This window comes from Balaenoptera borealis (assembly GCF_965194805.1).
Source record: "Balaenoptera borealis genome assembly, chromosome: 3".
NCBI lineage: Eukaryota > Metazoa > Chordata > Mammalia > Artiodactyla > Balaenopteridae > Balaenoptera > Balaenoptera borealis.
The window spans coordinates 50,230,957-50,253,309 of NC_138866.1; the positions used below are offsets into that span (position 1 = coordinate 50,230,957).

At 39.3% G+C, this 22,353-nt stretch overlaps 2 long non-coding RNA genes across 3 annotated transcripts in view; one reads left to right on the forward strand and one right to left on the reverse strand.

Annotated features, from left to right (window-relative positions):
* Window positions 1–22,353, forward strand: part of LOC309624983 — a 714,184-nt gene that overhangs the window by 111,890 nt on the left and 579,941 nt on the right. The window lies entirely within an intron of this gene.
* Window positions 11,107–22,307, reverse strand: LOC309624984. Its single transcript, XR_014242279.1, has 2 exons — window positions 11,476–22,307; window positions 11,107–11,365 (listed from the first exon to the last, which is right to left on the reverse strand). It is a non-coding gene; the product is annotated as an uncharacterized lncRNA (long non-coding RNA).

Consider the following 22,353-nt stretch of genomic DNA (forward strand, 5'->3'; position numbering starts at 1 on the left):
GAGCTCAGGATGGAAACATAATGCCCGCCATAGAATCGTCAGCCACTGTAGCCATCCCCGCACTGTCCCCCGCCCCCGCCAACGCTGTACTCTGAGGAAACTCGGTGAGAAAACACAGGTTACTGGCCCCAGATAGGTGAGGTGCATATCAAAGGAATGATTTCAGTGAGCCCAGACTCCTGCATGTTCCCATACGTAGAAAAGCACTAAATTCCTTAACTTGAGATATCTGGTTTTCTTTTAACAGGGATCTTTTGATGTTCCAACTACCTGGTCTTTGTCGCAGAAACTCCTATATATCCTGGTTCCCCACCTTGCCTCTTCTGAGCTAGCAGTCTCTCAGAGTAATCTGAGATGCTGTGTCCCGGGCTTAAGTTCTCAGATTTGTCCACCGAATTAAACATAACTTTCAACTTTTAGGTTGTGCATATTTTTAGTTGATAGGAACAATGTAGATATGCTTACACTATTGGAAATGGGCCCTTTTGGAATAAAACCTTAAGGATTTGGAGTTGTTTAATGTGTGAGAAAAGCAAGAGAATGGAAAGGAATATAAAAGGATATAGTCCAGTGGGTAGTGAGCAGTTACTCTTCATTTTATTGAAAACATAATAAGAATCAATATAATGAATTTAGACCAGAGTCCAAAAGGGTTCTACCATTGGGATGTATCATTAATCCTTTTTTTTTGAGAGATGTTTAAGAAAGTTATAATAATAAAAATTTCAAGCTTTGGGAGAATGCTAGTAATGTATTTCCTTTGATCAAGGATGGTCCAGGATAAAAGGCACAAATAGAGTGAAAATTATTTTCAATAAATTTTACTTGATTTGACTCTATTGGAGAGGAGTTACTAATTGATTATAGCAGTATATTGGGCTCTGTTTTCAGATAATGTTCTGCTTTGGTCACTTACTAGCTGTGTAACCCTAGCAGATTTATTAATTGTCTCCAAGCCTCGGTTTCCTTATCTGTAAAGCAAGACCTACTTCGTAGGAGAGTGAGGATTAAATGAGATAATATGAAATAATTAAATGTAAACTGTTCTGTATGCTCCTGGCACATACTAATTGCTCAGTAAACAATAACTAGTAACCAAAAACTGGAAGGAATTTCAGTAAAAAAGCCTTATTCATTAGAGCTTGTATGAAGAAATCTTTGACCTTTGACAATCTCTTAATTTTCCAGTTTTTATTCAGCTGTCAGTTACCTGGTAACTTCTCTGTGAATAGGTGTGGATGTCAGGGTCCCTGATATGAGAAGCAGTGCTGAAATGCATGCTAACAATTAGTGAATCTTCAGTGAAATCTTCAATAAATTTAAAATATTTATTTTATAACTAGTACTCATAGAAAATGTTTTATTAAGAAATAAAAAATTTGAGGAAACTTTTTGTGCTATGACCAAAGATGAATTCATTTTTAACCAAGAAAATTACATTTAATCATTGAGGGAATATTTATCAGAAAATATCTGATACTGAAATTGTGACATCCTTCTCCTCAGACGTTTCATATACCACTTCTTCCTCTGTTTTATTTCTTGGCTCCCCAATACTATGATTTTATTTTTTTTAGCATCTATTTGCCTTCACCAGACTAAGTTCTAAGAATGTATGTTCTGCTGTAACCACAAAACATTTTAATGTGATTTGAATAAATAAAAATTGATTCAATGAAAAAAAGAATTGGGGAATCTTTCAGTCCCTTGGATGTGGTGAAGGAGATAACAGCATGGAGAGAATTGAGAGTCTCTGGTTCTCACCCTTGGTACAGTCACTAACCAGCAATGGTCATGGGCAGATGATTGGACGGCAGTGCCATTTGCTAAGAAATGAGGCTGTTGGTCAGACCTGTGTGCAAAGGGCATGTGGTTAGTGTAAATGGGTGAGGTTGCAGGACTGTAATACAATAGATGTGAAATTGCCTGGATTGTGGTCAAAGGTGATACCTGCCCTATTACACAGCCTTTATAAAGCCTGGTCTGACTTTGCAGAGCAGCCAAGCAAAAGTCCCTGTGGGAGAGGCGTACTGAGCAGGACTTCCAATATATGCTCTCAGACGTAGAAGGGTCTTAAAGCTCCTTTTCAGCTCTGTAAATCTTATTCCTTGGATACATTTCATCCCTTAAAAAAGAAAACCAGTTGAATTTGATGTCCTCCTGAATTTTTTGTTATCAGTGCTTGCAAGGAGATCCTTTCATATAATAGACCAAATAATGCAAAAAAGAAAAAAAATGCAAATATAAGAACATAAAAAGATGTGTCAGCAAAAGAATTAAAATTATGTTGGCAGCTTTCTTTTTCCTTTTAGGAAAAGAGGAAATTTTCTAAAAGATGAAAATGGTTGGTGATATGAAGTCAACATTTAATAAAATGAATATAGGCAGAAGGTCCTTGTAGCACTGTCAGATTCGGATGAAAACATATTTAAGAATAGATGTGATTTCTCAGCCTGCAAATTTATATTTGTCAAAGAAGCACTTCTGTGAGGATTCCAGAGGTACTCTGATCTTATAGGCCTCCCTTGTCTTTTCTTAGAATAAGCCCTCAAACTGAAGTAGGAACTGCTAATTAGCACAGACACAAATCTTCACCTTGTAACACTGCTTAAATCTTCAAAAGAATAAACTCGAGTTTGTGAAGACTGCAGAGCAAAGGTAATTGCCCAGTTTTCTTAAAAAGAAAAATAGTGAAAAGTGGCTTAAGGTTAACTTTCTATTTCCTGGGAAATCCTACAGTAAGAATCTTGACGTGGCCACCTTCCCTTTGAAGAGAGGGGTAGATAAGATTGATGGTCTGGTCATTTTGAGGATGTTCCACTTGATAATTTAGAATACTTGCAAAAGCATCATAGCTCATCTAAATACCACTTTAGAAATGTCCACTTTCTCTCACGAGGGCAAGAGAGGCAAAGATGTGCTCATTATCACTATACCTGGCTTCTGATAATTAGCCATATTCCAGAAGCATCATCAGAAGTCAGGGTAAGCCTTGCTGCAGGGCGAGTTGGGGGTTCCACACACCTAATTAGCCAGGATTAAATTATTCAGCATTAAATGGGAAACCAGTCAGGACTTCCAATTATAATTCAAAAATGTTTTCTGTTTTGCATTGCAATAAAAATAACAGTCTGGAGTGAAAGAATCAGATAAGGCACAGTTACGGGAAATGCTGAGGGAACAATTACCAAGAAGTGAAATTAGAAAGCAATAAATTGATGGGTGAAACCTGACTGGAATAAACAGAGCCTTCCTCTCAATACATGGTTCTCATGAAGACAATGACATCTTTAGCCTTGTAGGTCATGAACATTCCAGGAATGGTCCAGTTTTTATAAGACTGGTTTAATCATGAATGGGGTGGGGTCAGGCATTAAATTCTCACTTGATATTACACTTTGAATCTCCAGTGAGACTTAACCAGGTATGCAGGGTAGAAGATTGTTCCTGGCAAAGCATATTGTATTTTAATAAATGGCAGTGATGTATTTATTAAACTAAGGAGATTTCAGTTGAAGCCAACTAGTGATTATGGTTGATTACGGAAGCGTGTCCTTTCTTAATTGGTAGAAGTATTAATGATTCTCTTCACGTTGGCTCAGGTTATTCATTTATGACAGAGATGTTTAACAATGAATATAAAAATCCTTCCTTTCTAGGTGCTGGGATGGAGGAGGCAAGAAATCCCATGACAATTCAGAGTTTTAGAACTGGCATCTGGAGTTATCAAGCCGATCTTTAGAGTTAATTCAATTGTTTGCTATCCAGATAGAGCAACTTGGTGACAGAGAAATGATATTGCACTTAAATGATTAAGCACTTAGAAAATGTTTAAAAATGTTGTCTGTATCTTAAGCCAAAATGTCTAAAATTGTGTATTGAAGGCTTCTCTTTACATAATTATATTTGAATGTATTTATCGTAACTTATGTAATTGTATAATGAAGGGCTATTTTGAGTGGACTCTGCAGCCAAGGGCATTGAACTGGTCAGACATCCTCATACAGGGTGATAGAGAATGCTTATAGTGCTCTGGTCTGTGTTAAGAATACTCTCACACATACTGACTCATTTAGAGGTACGCAGTATTTCTAAAGGGTAATAATGTATTAGCTTCACATTTCTGCTGTAACATTACTACAAATCCAGTGGCTCAAAACAACAGACATTTATTATCTTGCAGTTCTGTAAGTCAGAAGTCCAAAATGGGTCTCCCTGGGTTAAAAATCAAAGCGTTAGGCACAGCCGCCTTCTTCTGGAGGCTCTAGGAGAGAATCCATTTCCTTGCCGTTTCCTGCTTCTAGAAGATCCTGGCTTCTAGAAAGCCAGCAGTCAGTAGAGTGTTGTTTCACACTGTATCACTTGGAGAACGATTCTTGTATCTCTCGTTTCCAAATTTAAGGACTCTTGTCATTACCTAGGGCCCACCCAGCTAATCCAGGATAATCTCCCTATTTTAAGGTCATCTGATTAGCAACCTTAATTCCATCTGCAACCTTAATTCCCCCTTGCTATGTAACGTACCATATTTACAGGTTCCAGGGATTAGGATGTGGACATACTTTGGGGCGGGGGCATAATTCTGCCTTCCACAGTAAGTATTATTATTACCCATTTTACAGCTGATAAAATGCAGAGAAGTTAAGTAATTTGCACAAAGTTATATAGCTAGGAAGGATCGGGGCAGAATTTGAACCTGACACCAAAGTCCATTCTTTTAATCACTCTACTATACTATCTCTACTGATATTTTACCAGCAGGAGATTGGATCATCCAAGTTCAACAATATCAACATGCCCCTTAGCTAGAATCTGCACATGCTCCACATAGTGGCCGTGGGTCCCTGACCTGGAGGAGTAACTAGGATGACTGTATCTCTTTCAGAATAGTACCTGCTGGCTTTGATCTTTTGTAGTCCTAACCTACGTAAGACAAGGTAGTTGCGTTTTCCTACCTTATTAACATACATAAAAAAAATTATTTATTTTATTTTATTTATTTTTGGCTGCCTTGGGTCTTTGTTGCTGTGCACGGGCTTTCTCTAGTTGTGGTGAGTGGGGGCTACTCTTTGTTGCAGTGCACTGGCTGTAGGCGTGCGGGCTTCAGTAGTTGTGGCATGCGAGCTCAGTAGTTGTGGCTTGTGGGCTCTAGAGCGTAGACTCAATAGTTGTGCAGCAGTTGCTCTGCAGCATGTGGGATCTTCCCGGACCAGGGCTCGAACCCATGTCCCCTGCATTGGCAGGCAGATTAACCACTGCGCCACCAGGGAAGCCCAACATACATTTATCAAATCCTTTTTGAGGGTTTATCAGACTTTATGGTTGGCTCTGAGGAACCCAGGTGAGTGAAATATTGCTCCCGCCTTCAAAGAATTCACAGTCACTGGCAGAAAGAGACCAAGGAACAGTTACAAGCAAGTGTGGTGAGTGCTATTACAGAATAGTGTACAAGATTGAGTTCTATTAATTCTGCCTCCAAAGCATATCTTGACTCTATTTCTTCCCCATGGCCATCCCGTAGTCCAAGCCACCACTGTCTCTGTTACATGGACGATAGTTTCCTCATTTGTCTCTCTGCTTCCCCTTTTGAATTTCTACAAGATACTCTCCAAAGATCAATTAATTATCTAGAAAATGCAAATTAGATCTTATATCACCCCTGCTTAAAACCCTCCAGGAGCTTCCACTGTACTTAATATACACTAAACTCTGTAACAAGTTCTGAAACCCCCTACAGGGTCTGACCCTTGTTCCTTTCTGTAAACATGTCTCCTACTCCCCTCCGTCTTGCTCACTGTTCTCTCAGCAACCTACCTTCTTAAAATGTTAATACACCAAGTTCTTTTCAGCCTGGCCCTTGCACATGCTGTGTCCTCTCCTTGGTGTGCTCTCCCTTCTTGCTCTTCACATCATGGTTCCTCTTCCTCTTTCAGGTCTCAGCTGACCTGACCACTTAAATAGGTGCCTCCTCCCCTCATTGTTTCTTCCACAGCCCTCTGTTTTTTTCCTAAGAATTTGTACTGTCTGTAAGTTTCCTGAAGGCAGCAACCATATCTAGTGTCCTGCACGGTGCCTGGCACACACAGTACCTGCACAGGTACACAATGAGTATTAAAAAAAAAAACCCAAGTAGCAGAAAAGGAAGCAATTAATTCAGTCAAAAGAGATAATACTAGTACCTTCCCCTAGGGTTGTAGTGGGGGCTAGAGGAGAGTTGGACGAAAGGAGGGAATTCACAACGCACTTAGTATGGCATCTGGAGTAGATGGAGTGTTAGCTACTTTTACTTTCATGAATGGATCAGGCCGTGTTTAAATGCAAACTTCTATACTTATTTATCTTTTTCAAGGGCATTTTAATTTTTTAAGAGTGTGAATAAATGGAGGCTTTGTCTCCACTAAAGCTGTGTTTCATCCCACTTTTAGGTCTTTGTGTTAAAGAGCTTCGCCAGAGGACTTTCCCTTCCTCCTTACTTTGAGGGCAGCTTTCTCTCTGGTTCCTATTCCATCTTTCCCCTAAGAACTGTCTGCCCTAATTGGACACAGACCACTGCTTACTTAGCTTTAATAACAATTCTGCTTGTTAATAAACAGAATTAATCTTGATTAAGCCAATTTATTCAAATAATATTCTATTCTGATTCCTTGGGGGTCTGTTTCCTTAGGCCTTTATGCTTCTTTTCTAAATTCACAATTTTTTTTTTCTCTCTGAGGGCATTTCCTTCCTTACTTCATCCTCAAAATAAACATGTTTAAAGTGTAAAAAAAGAGCTTATGGTTGGAAATAAATGGGAGGCAAAACTCCCCTGACTTTGTTCCCTTGAATCCGGCTGGTTGTATTTCCTTTTGCTTGTTATTTGAACTAAGAGGTGTATTAATGGCAAAGGCAGATTTGTTTCCTTGCTTGGAGGTGGTTAGTCAGCTCAGAACAGGCCTGGTTGGTTTGTTTTTACTGCCAGATGGCCCTGGCTCACCAATCCACCATCAAAACAGGGCTCGTAGGTCATCACATCCCTGCTGAAGTCAATGGGGATCAATTTTCCAGTCTCTAGAAACAGCCTCCACAAATCTCTGAAAGCCATTTGCAGAAAAAACTGTCCGGCCTGATTCAATCAGCCTGCTTCCAAAGTTTATCATCTGTCTTGACCCCTGATGTCACTCCTGTTCATAGTCTGAGCTGCTCTGGCTGGTCCCCTGCCTGAAGAACATTCTTTGGTGATGTTCTCCCACCTGGAAGGACTGGAAGACACTGAACTTTTTACATTATCTTCTCTGGTCCCCACATAATGAAACATGTGGTTTCAATAGGCATATAGTCTGAGGTGATTAGTAGACTTTTTCTTTTGCTGCATTGATATATATATAGGACTTAACCATAAGGCATTGCCCTTGTTAAGCTTGACACCTAAAAAAGAAGGTTACTGTTGGAGAAGTAACTGTAAATGGTCATGGATTGCCCACTCTTTAGAGGAGTCATTTATTCAGGTCTGATATTTTGTTTTAATTCTTAAGAGGAAGCAGTTATTTCAGGAGGAGTTGTTATTCTGCATAGTAGGTCTAATGTAAGCTCTCTCATATTCATTTAGTTCTTCTCAACCAAGATTCCGCAAAGGAATTATACCCTAATGTGTTAAGGAATCCAATGGATATAATGAATTAACTTCTTGCCTATGTCTCTAGAATGGTACTAGCCTTGTTCCATTCTTGGAAGAATTGAGGAAGAAGTTACATACCAATCATACTCTGTAGGATTCAGTTCTCTAGTGGAACTCTGATTGAGAAAAACTGTAGGGAATCTAGTGTCTACTTTAGAATCAAGTTTTCATAGAATCAACTCTTTGTGTAGTTCTCAAAGGCTTGTGTTAGAGAGGAACCTTCTATGCTTATACTCAAGGCAAGTTCAATTTTTTCTCTTGGATTCAGGACAGTCTCTGGTCTTTATTTCCTCTTAGCATAAATACAGTACACTCACACTGTAAATTCTTGTTTTAGTCTTTGTTCTGTGAGTTACTACTTCTCTGACCTTTTCTAATCCCTCCTAGTCCACATTAGGAATAATAATATGAATCCTTCTAACTCAAAGGTGGATCAAAGAAGAAAATATCCTTGATAGTACTTCATAAAATATAAAGCCATATAACTATTGTAATGATTCAGGCAACTAGAATTGTAGGAATGGGCAATGGATTTAGATGGATCCACATAATCATGGAGTTCAAGTCCAGATGGACATAGCAGGTTATACACCCTATTTAGACAGCCAGAAAAGTTGGCACGAAGCATCAGTGATCAGGACACTTGATACTGAAGAATGAGGTTCCATCAGCCATCTTGAAGAGGTGGTACACGGAGCAGAGGTACTGCATCTGAGAGAAGATGGGTGATAGCACCCAGCTGTAGTGAGGGGGGGTCCTGTCAGCCTGAGGAAAACAATAGGGGGACTCCTTTTGGCCAACCTGTGTTATGTTAGTAAAATTCACTAGTGGAGCAAGTGCAAAAGTAGAGCATTGAAACTATTTAAATTAGCATATGCCTAAGTATATTAGGAGCCAAAGAACCAAGCTATATGCTCAATTCAACTTTTACTTAAGGGATGTATATGGAAGTCATCTCAAATTGATGATTGTCTGAGATTCTGACATATAGGAATTTACTATCAAGGAGGACAAATAGCAAATGTATATAAAAAACTATATGTCACAAGTTGGAAATATAATGATAAAAATAATACTTAAAATTATTGAGCACATGTTATATGTTAGGTAGCATTTTAAGCACTATTCTTATTTAATCCCTGCAACAACTTAATAAGAAAGGTATCGATTTTATCTTCTCCATATTACAGTAGAGAAATTGAACCCTAGAAAGTGTAAGTGACTTGCCCAAGGTGACTCAGGCAATGATTGGCATAGCCATGTTTTGACTCCAGAGTGAATATTCCTATCGTCTATTCTAGGCTGCTTTAAGGCAGATGTTAATAAAGTGCTTGTCAGTAGAATGACCTTAAAGAGCTGGGATGGCAAGGCCAGATAAGGCCATGAGAAATAACCAGAATTTAATTGAATATCATTTTAATATATTTATGAGTTATAAGGTCCTATCAGATATGGAGAATATGAAAAATTGCAGGATTCTGTCATATGCAAAGATAGTTGTAACTAGATGGAAGGATATTTAAAATCTTAAGAGGCAAAGAAATTCAAAATCCAAACAAGTAATGTAGTAGCCTGAGTTGGTTATGAAGCACTCAAGATTCACTTCTCTTGCTTTGAAGCTCCCATTATGGACTGTAAATAGGACTCAGTAGACCACATGAGGAATTCATTGAGCACTGAAAAAAATAAAATAAGCTTGAAGAGAAAAGGATAAAGTACTAGAGATGAGTTGAATAAATGTTGAAAACATTATGAGTTTGAGATATCTGTTGAATTTAACATTTTATTTCAGGGAACAGAGTGTAATTAAGCCAAATAGTTTAAGGACTATGAATAGTTTGGGGTAATCTTTTTTAAAGAGCATTTAATGCATTAATTTATTTACCTCCTTCATGTCTTTACTTAATTGTCACCTTTTTAGTGAGTCTTTCTTAGCCACCCAATTAAAACTGTACACTCCTTCCCAGCATCACATAATACATGGGACTCCTTATCCACCCTCTCTGCTGTATTTTTATTCATAGCACTTATCATCTTATAATATTCTTTTTTAAAATTGAAGTATAGTTGATTTACAGTGTTTCAGGTGTGCAGCAAAGTGATTCAGTCATCTATCTATCTAACTAGTCTTTTTTCAGATTCTTTTTCATTGCAGGATATTACAAGATATTGAATATAGTTCCCTGTGCTATACAGTATGTCCTATTGTTTATCTATTTTACATATAGTAATGTGTGTATGTTAATCCCAAATTCCACATTTATCCCTCCACCCACCCACTTTCCTCTTTGGTAACCATAAGTTTGTTTTCTATGTCCATGGGTCTATTTCTGTTTTGTAAATAAGTTCATTTGTATCATTATTTCAGATTCCACATATAAGAGATATCATATGATATTTGTCTTTCTCTGTCTGACTTACTTCACTTATTATATAATCTCTAGGTCCATCCATGTTGCTGCAAGTGGCATTATTTCATTCTTTTTTTGTTGCTGAGGAATATTCCATTGCATATATATACCATATCTTCTTTATCCATTTTCTATTGATGGACATTTAGGTTGCTTCCGTATCTTGGCAATTGTAAGTAATACTGCTATGAATATTGGGGTAAATGTATCTTTTTGAATTAGTGTTTTTGTTTTTTTTGGATATATACCCAGGAGTGGAATTGCTGGGTCATATGGGAGTTCTATATTTAGTTTTTTGAGAAACCTCCATACTGTTTTCCACAGTGGCTGCACCAATTTACATTCCCAAAAACAGTGTAAAAGGGTTCCCTTTTCTCCACATCCTCAGCGACATTTGTTATTTGTGGTCTTTTTTGATGATAGCCATTTTGACAGGAGTGAGGTGCGATCTCATTGTGGTTTTGATTTGCATTTCTCTGATGATTAGCAATTTTGAGCATCTTTTCTTGAGCATGTTCGTCTTCTCAATTTTGCTTTAGGCAGATTAAAATTCCCCTAGGAGGTCTTAAGGTAGGTAGGTGAAGCTATTTGGCTGACTGCTTATTTTATAGGTAGAGTGAGAAGAGTTTTGGTCTGTAATCTTCCCATGATAGACCTGGTGGTAGGGCCTGCTTTCAATGATCAGAATTGCTGTGTCAGAGTATGTAGTTTCCTAGTGAAGCTATATTAACTTTAAGTTGAAATGCTCATGGTACATTGCCATGTAATATGATTATAGAAAGATCACATCACCCTAATATTTTATTCACAGGGTCATGCTTTGACTAAACCACTCAGAAAAATAATTTAAGTGATGTATCTGAGTAGACTCAGTTTAGAAAGTATGCTATTTCTTATTTAAATATTTTTATTTTTATTAGTTAGAAAAAAATACAATGTAAACTGTGAAACTGTAGTGAGTGAATTTTATTTTTTCCAGAATCAGTTCAGTATGATGGTTTCTAGATTGGGTTCCCAAGGAGAAGAACTTGAGATGGCACCTTAGTAAATCATATGATTTATTGGGGGGAAAGTACTATCTATAGAAAGCCAGGGAAAAAAAGATAAGCAAGAATGTAGTCTCAGCTGTAGACCAGCTCACTCTGAACCCACAAGGAAGCCCTGGAGTGTAAATTGTTTTGTAGAGTCGATCCCATCTTGAGGCACGTTCTATCCAGTCATTGACCAAGATCTGCCTCCTGGTGATGGTGGGTGAAGCTTCCTGTGCAAGGCAACTCCCATTTGACAGAGGGAAATTCTCCTAGAAGGGGGCAGAGTTGTCATTACTCAATACCCATAGCTAGGGGTGGGTGTGCTGGCTTAAAAAGGACATTTGGGCAGAGTACTGATAGCATCCATTAAAGTGCACACCCCTTGCAGTGCTCAGATCATTTTGTTCTCACATTAAGTTCACTCCATTCAAATACATCTTGAGAATTCTGGGTGGTTACAATTTCTGGAAAAACTTAGAAGAGGAAAGTTAGCAGGATTAGATACAGCCCTCCACTGCAGTAGTTTGTCCTAGATCATCATTGATACTCATAATTTCCCTCCCTTCCCACCCTTACCAGACTCCTATTCCCTTTTGGTGAGTACTTGGTGAATACTTCTGCTGGTCTAGGTGGCTTGCTTGGTGAATCAATCCAGATCCCACTGGCTTTGTTATCCTGTCTGCTTAGTTGTTTGGTGCCTTTTCTGAGAGGTCTGAGCCTTTGGCTCCAGGTCCTTATTAATCTGTGGTTGCTGTGACCTATCCATTTACAGTTGTGATTGGGCATGGTAATAGCTGGATATGTCCATTGGATCACTTTAATGCCTAACACATTTTTTTCAAGCACCTGTTATGTTGTTGCAGCAGTCTTACCTTCCGATGATTATTGCAGTTTTTCTGCAAGTATGGTAACCTTTTTCTTTGCTGCTGGTGTATTTTATGAGGATCCCAAAGTGACCAGGAATTAGCTGTAGCTTTCAGTTTAGTGGAACTCTCACTTTTTCCCCTAGTGGAAGGGTTCCCCCTCTGGAAACCAGGACCTCTTGACCCACAAAGACTAAAGTCTTGGGGGTAGAGAAGAAAACATTCCCTAAGTGGGTCACTAGGAGTTTATGAACAGAGTCTCTCGTATTCTATCACTGGGTTCCTGAACCTATGTGTTCTGGCTATTGAGGCACAGTACAATATACTAACCATTGGTTTAAGGTCTGCTGTATCTTGAAGAATAATGTCCCATCCCTCCAGGTGTCATCTCCAAGCTGGCACATCAGCTATGACTTCAAAAGGCTGTTTCATAGCTCTATCAGGTTGGCAATGTCTGAATGGTGTGATATATGATAGGGTCTATAGATGCCATGGTTGTCAGCCTATACTACTTAAGTGCATTCCTTAGTCTGAGGTGATGGTATATAGGATCCATGTTGCTATATCAGAAACTTTGTGAGTCCTTGGATAGTGGTGCTGGATGAGACACCTGTAGGTGGTAAAGGCAACTCCATACATCAAGTATATATCATTTCCAGCCAGCATAAACATTGCCCTTTCTAGGATGGAAGGCGTCTAATGTAATTAATTTGCTACTAAGTGGCCCATTGGTAAGAAAGATGGTCCCATCTTAGGGGATCATTGTTGGTTTCTATGGCTGGTAGGTCAGATATTTCTCAGCAGCTGTGGCCAGATCAGCCTTGGCGAGAGGGAGCCCAACTTGTGATCCCAAGAATAGTCTCCAGTTCTGCCAAGGTGATTACTCTGCTCATGAGAACATTGTGTACATGCGAGGGTGGCTCAAGACAGAGTCTGGCTGACATCCACTGGCTGAGTCCTCCTGTCTGCTTGACTTTTTAGCGCTTTTTCTGAAGTATGTTCTCTCTGGTGGACATTAATGTGTGACTCAAAAGTCCTCACATTTGTGCCCACTCCCATAGGTCTATCGACTTACCTCTTCCCAGACCTCCTTGTTCTCGATCTTCTAGTCTTCCAGGCCCCTGACCAAGCACCTATGAGTCTTTGTATACCCTTACTTCATGCCCCTTTACTCTCCACACAAAGTAGGTGAGTGGCTGTTGTGCCCATTGGGAGAATTTCCCCTCTCCATTGTCTTTCAGGTCCACTTGAGGGGTCTACAGTGCAGCAGTGGTCCATGTCTGCCTGCCCACACATACTGAGCTGACCCACCCATGACTCAAGCTTGGGAATTTTCGCCCTCCATCAGCTGGTCACAGGGAACCCCCACTCCCACCCCCCAAGAGCTGGGAGGAAGGAATCAGAGCAACAGTGATAGGTGACATGGGGATCTGGGACACTTGTTAGGCCAGCGTACTTGAGACCTATGGAGCAGCTTGAGGCTGATCTTAAATGTACTGCTTCCTTTTATTCTGAATTGTTGCTGGGCCCATTGGAATTTATGATGAGTTGAATAAAGATTTAAAGAAAGTGATGGAGTGACTTATGTGGGTATGTAGGAGAAACTTACTGCAGCTGTAAAAAAGCAATGAAGAGACTCTTTATATTGATAATGGAAAGATCTGAAAGATGCTTAGTAAGTAAAAAAAAAAAAAGTAAGGAGTAAATAGAAACTGTTTAAAACTGATAAATGGGGAAGTAGGCATAATTCACCATTTAGCTATATGGTGGTAAACAACAAAGGAACTAAAAGCAGAAACTGATGAAAGTGAGTTTATCTGAGAAGAGAGATTATTGGTAGGTCAGAAAAGGGCCACGAACTGCTACTTTTCATTTAGTAGCTTTCTGTACTGTTTTAGGTTTTTTCTTTTTCTTTTTATTGTAGACATGGAGCAAGAAGAAAGTGTTAAGAGGGACTGAGGAAAAGAGCAGCAGGAGATTGTATGGTTTTGGAGAATGTTCCAGGTCAGAAGCCTGGTGAGCTTCTCTGATACTCATGCTAGAGTCACTGATCTTGACTCTGTTTCAGATAGGCTCTTCTGCCAATGTCCTGTCGTGGCTCTTAGGATCCATTGTAGCCCCTGGTGTCTCCTTCCCAATCCATTCCCCGCATGGTAGCATGGATGTTGGCAGATTCAAGTCTCAGTGCAAATGCTTCCACTGATGTGCTCTGTTGGGAGAATAAGCAATCATGCATTTACACATCCTTTCATGGTACCTAGGGAAGTGTGGGAGCATTACACAGTACAGCATCCTGCAGGAATGTGGAAGAGGCACCTCCAGTTACTTAAGTGTAAAGCATTGTCCACATGAGGGTCTTTGAACCTGCTTCTGCCTGAGTTGTCTTTTCCTGCAGCCTTTTCTATCTTATCCCTTAGGCCTTAGCCTTCCATGATGCTGATCAAAAGTTGGCTTGCCATCCCCCTCCTCCTGCCTGCTAGGCTCTATCTCAACCCTTTATTGCCTTCATTGTGTCTCCATTCATCCTTATTTACCTGTTTACTTATTTTTTGTCCATCTTCCCCGGTAGAACCTAAGCTTCACTTCAAGTTTATCATTTACTTAATATTTGTTGAATGTTGAATGTGGACTTGAACAAATTTACTTATTTTTTATGCCTTCCTTTACTCATCAGTGAAACGCAAGAGTTTTAAAAGCATTGGAAACATTTACATTAAATGAATAAATACTGAAATCTTTTTGCATTACTTGTATATATATATTTGCTACAATTCATTCATAGCAGTTAATGCTTTAAACAATCCACAATAAATGTGTTCTAAAAGGATTTGAAACAGTAAAACTCAAGCAATTTAACAAGTTGTCAGAAGGAACAAATTTCATGTGTGGTTGAAAATGTATACACGTGTGTGTTAGGTTAAGGTTTGGCTGACATGACAGTAAACCCCAAATAACAGTGGCTTAAACAAGATAGAAATTTACTTGATTTTCATATTAAAGTCTAAAGGTAAGTGGTTCAGGGCCTGTGCTCTGTGGCTTCAGACATCTAGGCTTCCTACATATTGCTTCTCTGCTCTGTATTTGCATTATGCGTCTGTGTTAAGATGCTCTTCTTAAGGCATGTCATGCTCTGAGACATGAGACATGTCACGTAACATGTTCCTGTTCCAGCCATCATGTTAGTCCTCCAGCCAGCAGGAAGGAGGAAGGCAAAATGGAAGCCTCCTTCCTGGAAGGACATTTCCTGGAAGTTGCATCTATTATTCTCCTTTACATCTTATTGTTCATAATTTGTCATATTGGTACATCTATCTTCAATGGTGGTTGGGAAATGTAGTGTTTATTCTGGGCTGCCAGGTACTCAATTAAAAACAAGGGGTTCTATTACTATGAAAGAGTGTAGAATGGTTGTTGAGGGACAACTAGTGGTATTTGCTGTAATACATGCCTACAATCATCTTTTTAGCAATGTCCTTTATTTTTTATGTAACAAGTTTTGGGTACATTGGAAGTTCTTTATGTTTACTCTGCTGCATAAAAAGCAAATTTTGGAAGAACACTGATGCTTCCATATGTACCTTATGGTGTTGCTTTCCTACCTTTCCTGGTTTGTGATTTTATTTTACAACCTGTTGGACATGCGTTTGACAATACACATTGCAGATGTGTTATCCGTCAAAATATAGTTGAACCATTTTTAGTCTTGGCATTTGACATTGTATAAAAATTATCTTCATGCAAATTTGCAAGGTTAGGAATGTTAATCAGGGTAGGCTTACATTCCCTTCATACCAATTGTTTTGTTTTCATTATAAAAATTGTATTTGCTACTTCTATTTTTCTGTTACAAACTTCAGAGATGCTATGTTACCTCAAATTCAATCTTCTCGTGTTATTAAAATAAGAACGAAAATAACTTAGTTTAATTGTATTGCTCTATAATTTGTCTTTATTGGAGCAAGGTAACTATGGCTTCTAACTGCATTTCACTATCACTGGGAAAATTTAAACAGTCTGAAGTAATTATAGTGTGCCTTTGTAGGGAGTAATGAATAGTGTCTTGGTTACTGAGGGCAGCTTCTCCTTTTCATAACGGTAATATATGGTAGAGAGTAATTCCCAACTAATGGTGCATGACTCCCTAAGGTGTGTGTCTTAGGAAGTCTCCAAAATGGGGAGTTTGTAAAAGCATATTTACCAGAATACAGTTCCTCAGATGTCTGTATGTGGAACCCTATTTTTAAAATACAAACAATGAAACATAAAGCATAAAAAACATTTTTTTTTTTTGGTTGGTGAGGATGCTTGGGAGATAGTATTTTTTATTTTTCTTATTAGTGATTCTCTCTGGAAAACTGGATATTTTACATTATGTAGAGGAGGAATGACCTAAGGGGTTAAAAAGGGACTAAAGTAGTCTTTGATTATATTGGTGTTGATTCAAAATTTACTCATCCCTACTAGAGTTTTTCTGTACTATCCAAAACCCAAATGCTTTTTTCAATTTTTTTCTTCCCTCTGTCTTCTAGAGTGATATTCTTTGTGGTTGCCTACTTATGTGTTCTTAGCTTTTGGAACTGACAGTGGTAAAAGTGTGAGTTATTTACCCTCTGTGGAAGAAGGCTCATCTCTATAAAGAGCTTTTCCCTAAGATAGTGTTTCCAAAACATATCTGTTATGCCATCTTTATGATTTTCCTCTCATCTGTACTATTATTTACTTATTTTTCTTTAAATACACTCCCTTTCTAAAAACCTTTAAATTCATTTTAAAAAGATATATTATTATTACAAGTAAAAGCCAGTTTCAATGGTCACAAATAGAAGATAACTATAATAATAAATAAAATGAAAATAACCCCTACTCCACACTGTCATTAAGAACAAAGAAAAACAATAATATCAAGTTATAAATGTAATTGATTTACAAAATGCGTACCTAAAAGTAAGTTCCTTAAGGAGAAGAATGGAATTTTTTAGCAGTCAATAATAAGGAGATAGTAGGTTTAAAGTCACCTAGTTTAAAATAAAGTTGAAGTTCTACTTCAGTAGTATTGTTGTTTGATTTTGCTGTCACTTAGCACTGAGAGTGTCACTCAGAGGTGTATGTCGTCGGAAAGAGCCATGTTTCCATACCCTTCACTGAGTTCTTGTATGTATGTATAAACATGGTATGTGGGGATCTATGTTAGACATCTAGGCCATCATCATTAGTAATGCTCCCAAGAAGTTAAGAAAGTCAATTCCTAAAGATGTGAAACATTTAAGCTCATGCCAGGGCACAGTGCCTTGTTCAGTCAGAATAAGACGGGTTACTGCAGTTGCAATTATTGTCTCATTCTAAGCCACAAGACCCTTGGGTGTGTTGTACTAGTTATATATAATATTTTTTCCTAAGATACTTTAAAATAAATACAGAATTATAAAAAATGTTTTCTGGTGTAATTCATAAGTCAATGGTCACCGACCTCGACCTCATCATATTGCCCATGAGGGAAGAGGTCCACATATATTTGGCTCAGGTAACAATCTGTAGAAGAGCATTGATTTAAGGAACTATTAAGAAATTTTCATCTGCACCAAGGTCTTTACTTGCATTTTTGTGCATGAGAAATTTCAGAGAATGGTATATGTTTTAGGATATTTCAGAAAAAATTCTGGATCTTATCCCTAATATATTTCTTCTATACCTCATTTATCCTAAATGCAGAGGCAGATACCATTGATATTTGATAAGGCAGTGAAAATGATTTCTGGAAGTGTGTGGGAGACCCTATCATTGGATATTACTTTTCATACAAACCACTGCTAACCCAGAATTAAGGATATAGCATATGTCTTAGAGTGGTATCAATCTTCTGAGGGCACAAAGAAGGCTTCAATACTCTCCAATTTGCAGCTTGTAGTAGCTCTTAGTATAAAAACAGGGGCTTCGAAATTCTGCTATAAAGGTTGGAAATGAGAAGATCTCCTTGAACTCTCTTAAGATCTTGTAAGGGGACTTCCCTGGTGGTCCAGTGGTTAAGACTCTGTGCTCCCAATGCAGGGGGCCCGGGTTCAATCCTGGGTCAGGGAACTAGTTCCCACATGCATGCTGCAACTAAGAGCCCGCATTGCAGCAATGAAGATCCCGCGTGCTGCCGCAACTAAGACCCGGCGCAGCCAAATAAGTAAAAATAAAATAAATAAATATTAAAAAAAAAAAGATGATCTGGTAAGAAATCACTTGGCTGTGTCACTTCGATCAATAAATGACCTTCCAGTGAGCATGGTTAAAATACAGAATCAAAATCTAGAAGCTAGAAGGCACTGGCTTAATAAAGATCATGTTTGAAAATACTTTTGTCTGGAAAGAGTCTCAATTCTTTTTTACCAGTCAAATGTATATTGAAAGAAGTCTCCAGAGACTTCTTTGAGCTCCACAATTCTTATAATACTAAGACTTGGAGATCTAAGCTATTTCTACTGCCAATTCCCCCCATGGGTTAGGGGACAGAAATGATTAGAGATGCCTATCTTAACTTTACCAGTTAGTGATTTAAAAATGGTTTCTCAAATGAATTCAACAATCACTTATTGGGGATATTGCTAGTATCATCTGGCTTTTGTCCTAGAGATGTTCACTGTTGAGGAGAGAGGCAGGCATTTACATAAAGCAAACCAAACTGTGATAAGTGATCTATAGATTTAAATGGGAAAATGTGAGAAAGAGGAGGCAGTGATTAATTCTTGGTGGTGGACAGGTTTAGAGAAGTAATACTTTAGCAGAACTTTTGAAAGTAAGGAGTTTGCCTTTTGGAAAATGAGAATAAGTCATTTCAGGTAGAAGGAGCTGCTCAAGCAAAAGCATGGTGGCTTGATAGGGATGGATGAGTCACCCTGTGGGGTTGGAAGTGGGTGTTAGGAGTGAGGGGAAGAGGAATCTGGTGTATGTTGGAGTCACTTGGGAAGGCCTTTGAATTCCACACTGGGAGTTTGGATATTATATTTTAGAAGGTGATGAGCCATGAGGAACTTGAATAGTGAAATGATACCATTCAATTGATTTTTAAAGATAACTGGGAACAATTTGGAGGGGGGTGGGATTGGAAGCAGAAAAAGTAGTTAGGAGCTTATGCAGTCAGGCACCTGAGAGGTTAAACTGAGCTAGTGTGAGGAAATGAGGTGAGACAGATGTGAGACACATTGAATATGAATCAATAGGACTTAGCTATTGAGGAACATGTAAATAAATAATTGTAATTTGTTATCGTTAGTCCTGTAATAAGGGCATGTACAGGGTACTGTAAAAGGTCAGAGAGAGCTTCACAGATGAGAGGACATTTAAGAAAAGTAGAGACTCACCAAGCTTTAAGATCTTACAAGTGGAAGAAACAGAATAACACGATATGGTTGATCTGGCAACCAGACGTCAGGGATTCTCAGTTGCGTTCCAAATTAGAGTTACTGGGTAGGCTTTAAAAAAAATCGATCAGTGTTTAAGGCCCACTGCTAGAGAGTCGGATTTAATTGGTCTGGTGTTGAGCTTAATTATACACACGTTTGCAAAGCATTCCAGGTGATTTTAATGTGCAGCCAGCATTGAGGTCCACTGTCAAAAGCAGCTTGTTGTGGTTGAGTATGGTGTGTATACAAGAGTGGGGTAGATGAAGTCAGAGGTTAACCCTTAGATTCCATACTAAGGAGTCATTATCTTCTAAACTGGGACATTTCTGAGAGTAAAAGAAAGATGTTAATAATAATTTGTCTGCAGTAATAGGTTAAAGCCTGGACTGTTTCAGGGAAATGTGGTTGTATAGTCACACCATCATATGAACTATGGGAAAACTTTGAAGGTTTCTAAGTAGGGATAGTGTATGATTAAACCTCATTTTTGGAACTATTTTGGCTACAACAGTGTAGGGAGGAATTGTAAAGGAGGAAGACTGAAATCAGGGAGACTGCTTGGGAAATGATTGTAATCATCCAGATTAGTGAGACTACAGCCCTAATTAAAGATTTGGCTATAGAATGAGAGAAATGAAAGAGGTGTTAAGGGGTTAGGTTGGCTGGTATAATAGCAAAAGTTGTACCAGACTAAGTTAAACAGGCAAGGAAGACTTTATTCAAAGCTATTGCAATAAGGGAGTGAGAGCAGAGCTTACTCTGAGCTCAGCTCCCCTAAAACAAAGGTTGGGAGAATTAAAAAAAAATTTTTTTTATCGAGGTATAGTTGATTTACAATATTATATTAGTTTCAGCTGTACAACATAGTGATTCAAAATTTTTAAAGATTATATTCCATTTAAAGTTATTTTAAAATATTGGCTATATTCCTTGTGCTGTACAACATATCCTTGTAGCTTATTTATTTTATATGTAGTAGTTTGTACCTCTTAATTCCCTACACCTATCTTGCCCCTCACCCCTTGCCTCTCCCCATTGGTAATGTCTAGTTTGTTCTCTATATCTGTAAATCTGTTTCTCTTTTGTTATATTCATTTGTTAATTTTATTTTTTAGATTCCACATATGAGTGATAACATACAGTAATGGTCCTTCTCTGTCTGTCTTGTTTTTCCCTTGCTGCTCTTAATGTTCTCTATTTATCTTTAAACTTTGCTGTTTTAATTACAGTGTATTTTGGTGTGGAACTCTTTGGGTTGATCCTGTTTGGGACTCTCTTTGCTTCCTGGACTTGGATGTCTGTTTCCTTTTCCAGGTTAGGGAAGTTTTCAGCTATTATGTCTTCAAATGTATTCTCAGCCCCTTTCTCTCTCTATTCTCTTTCTAGGACTCTTTTCTTAATGCAAATGTTAGTATGCTTGATGTTGTCCCAGAGGTCTCTTAAACTGTTTTAATTTCTTTTTATTCTTTTTTTCTTTTTAGTGTTTACCTTCAGTGATTTCCATTACTCTGTCTTCCAGCTTGCTGATCTGTTCCTCTGTATAATTTAACCTACTATTGATTCCTTCTAGTGTATTTTTCATTTCAGTTGTTGTATTCTTCATATCTGTTTGGTTCTTCTTTTCTAACTTTTTGTTAAAAACTTCTAACTTCTTACTCTGTTTATCCATTCTTCTCCTGAATTCTTTGATTATTTTTATGATCACTACTCTGAACACTTTATCAGGTAGATTGCCTATCTCCACTTCACTTAGTTCTTCTCTTGAGGTTTTATCTTGTTCCTTCGTTTGGAACATGTTCCTCTGTCACCTCATTTTGCCCAATTTGCTATTTTTATTTCTGTGTATCTAGTAGGTTAGTTATGTTTCCCAGGTTTGGAGTAGTGGCCTTTTGTAGGAGATGTCCTGTGTGTCCCAGCAGTGCACCCCACTCTGGTGACTGGAGCTATATTCTCTAGGGGTGCGTGGGTCCTTCTGTTGTGGTGGGCTGACTGCTGTGGGCTGTCTGGTAAGCATTGCTGGCCCCTGTCCATTTGGTTGCCAAGGTCTGCTTTGTGCAGAGGTTGCCAGCCACTGGTTGATAGGGCTGGGTCAGGAGGAAGTTGACTGCAGAAACCTGGGGGACCTGGGGCTACTGCTGGCTCATTGGTGGGTAGAGCCAGCTTCTGGGGTGGGTGGCTGTGGGGCTGGGGTTCCCAAATCTCATGTCATCCTACTGGTGGATAGGGCTGTTTCCTGCATTGGCTGACTGTGGGTTAAAAGATGTCCCAAAACTTGTTCTGGCCTGCTGGTGAGTCAGCCTTGATCCCAGGGTAGCTGGTTGAGGAGTCCAAGGTATCTCAGAGCTGGTGTTGGCATGCTGGTGGGTGGGGCCAGGGCCTGAGGGCTTCTGGGGCTGATGTTGGCCTGATGGTGGGTGGGAATGGGACCCAGGGGCGTCTCAGGGCTAGTGCTGACTCACTGGTGGGCAGAGCTGGGTCCCTGGGTCTCTGGTTGCAGGGCCCTGGGAGTCCTGAGGCTGGTGCCATCCCTCTGGTGGGTGATGCTGGATCTCAGGGCCACTGGCTAAGGGACCCAAGGTGTCCCAGAGCTGGAGTTGGCCTGCTGGTGGGCAGGGATGGAGCCTAGGGTGTCCCAGGGCTGGTGCTGCTCTGCTTGTGTGTTGGCTAGTTTCTGACAAGGCAAGCTGCAAGGCTGTGGTGGTCTTGGGGCTGGCGTCTACCCACTGGTGGGCAGGGTGGGGACCCAGGATATTCTGGGGCTGATGCTTACCCACGGGTGTGTGGATCCAGGTCCTAAGGCTACTGCTAGTCCACTGGTGGGCATAGCCAGGTCCTGGGCTCTCTGGTTGTAGGACACAAGGGTCCCAGAGCTGGTATGGGCCTGCTGGCGAGACTACTTCCTGACACAGCTGGCTGTGGTGTCCAGGGTGTCCCAGCTCTGGTGTCTGCCTGCTGGTGAGAGGGGCTGGTGCTCAGTGGGTCCTGGGGCTGATGCCTGCCCACTGGTGG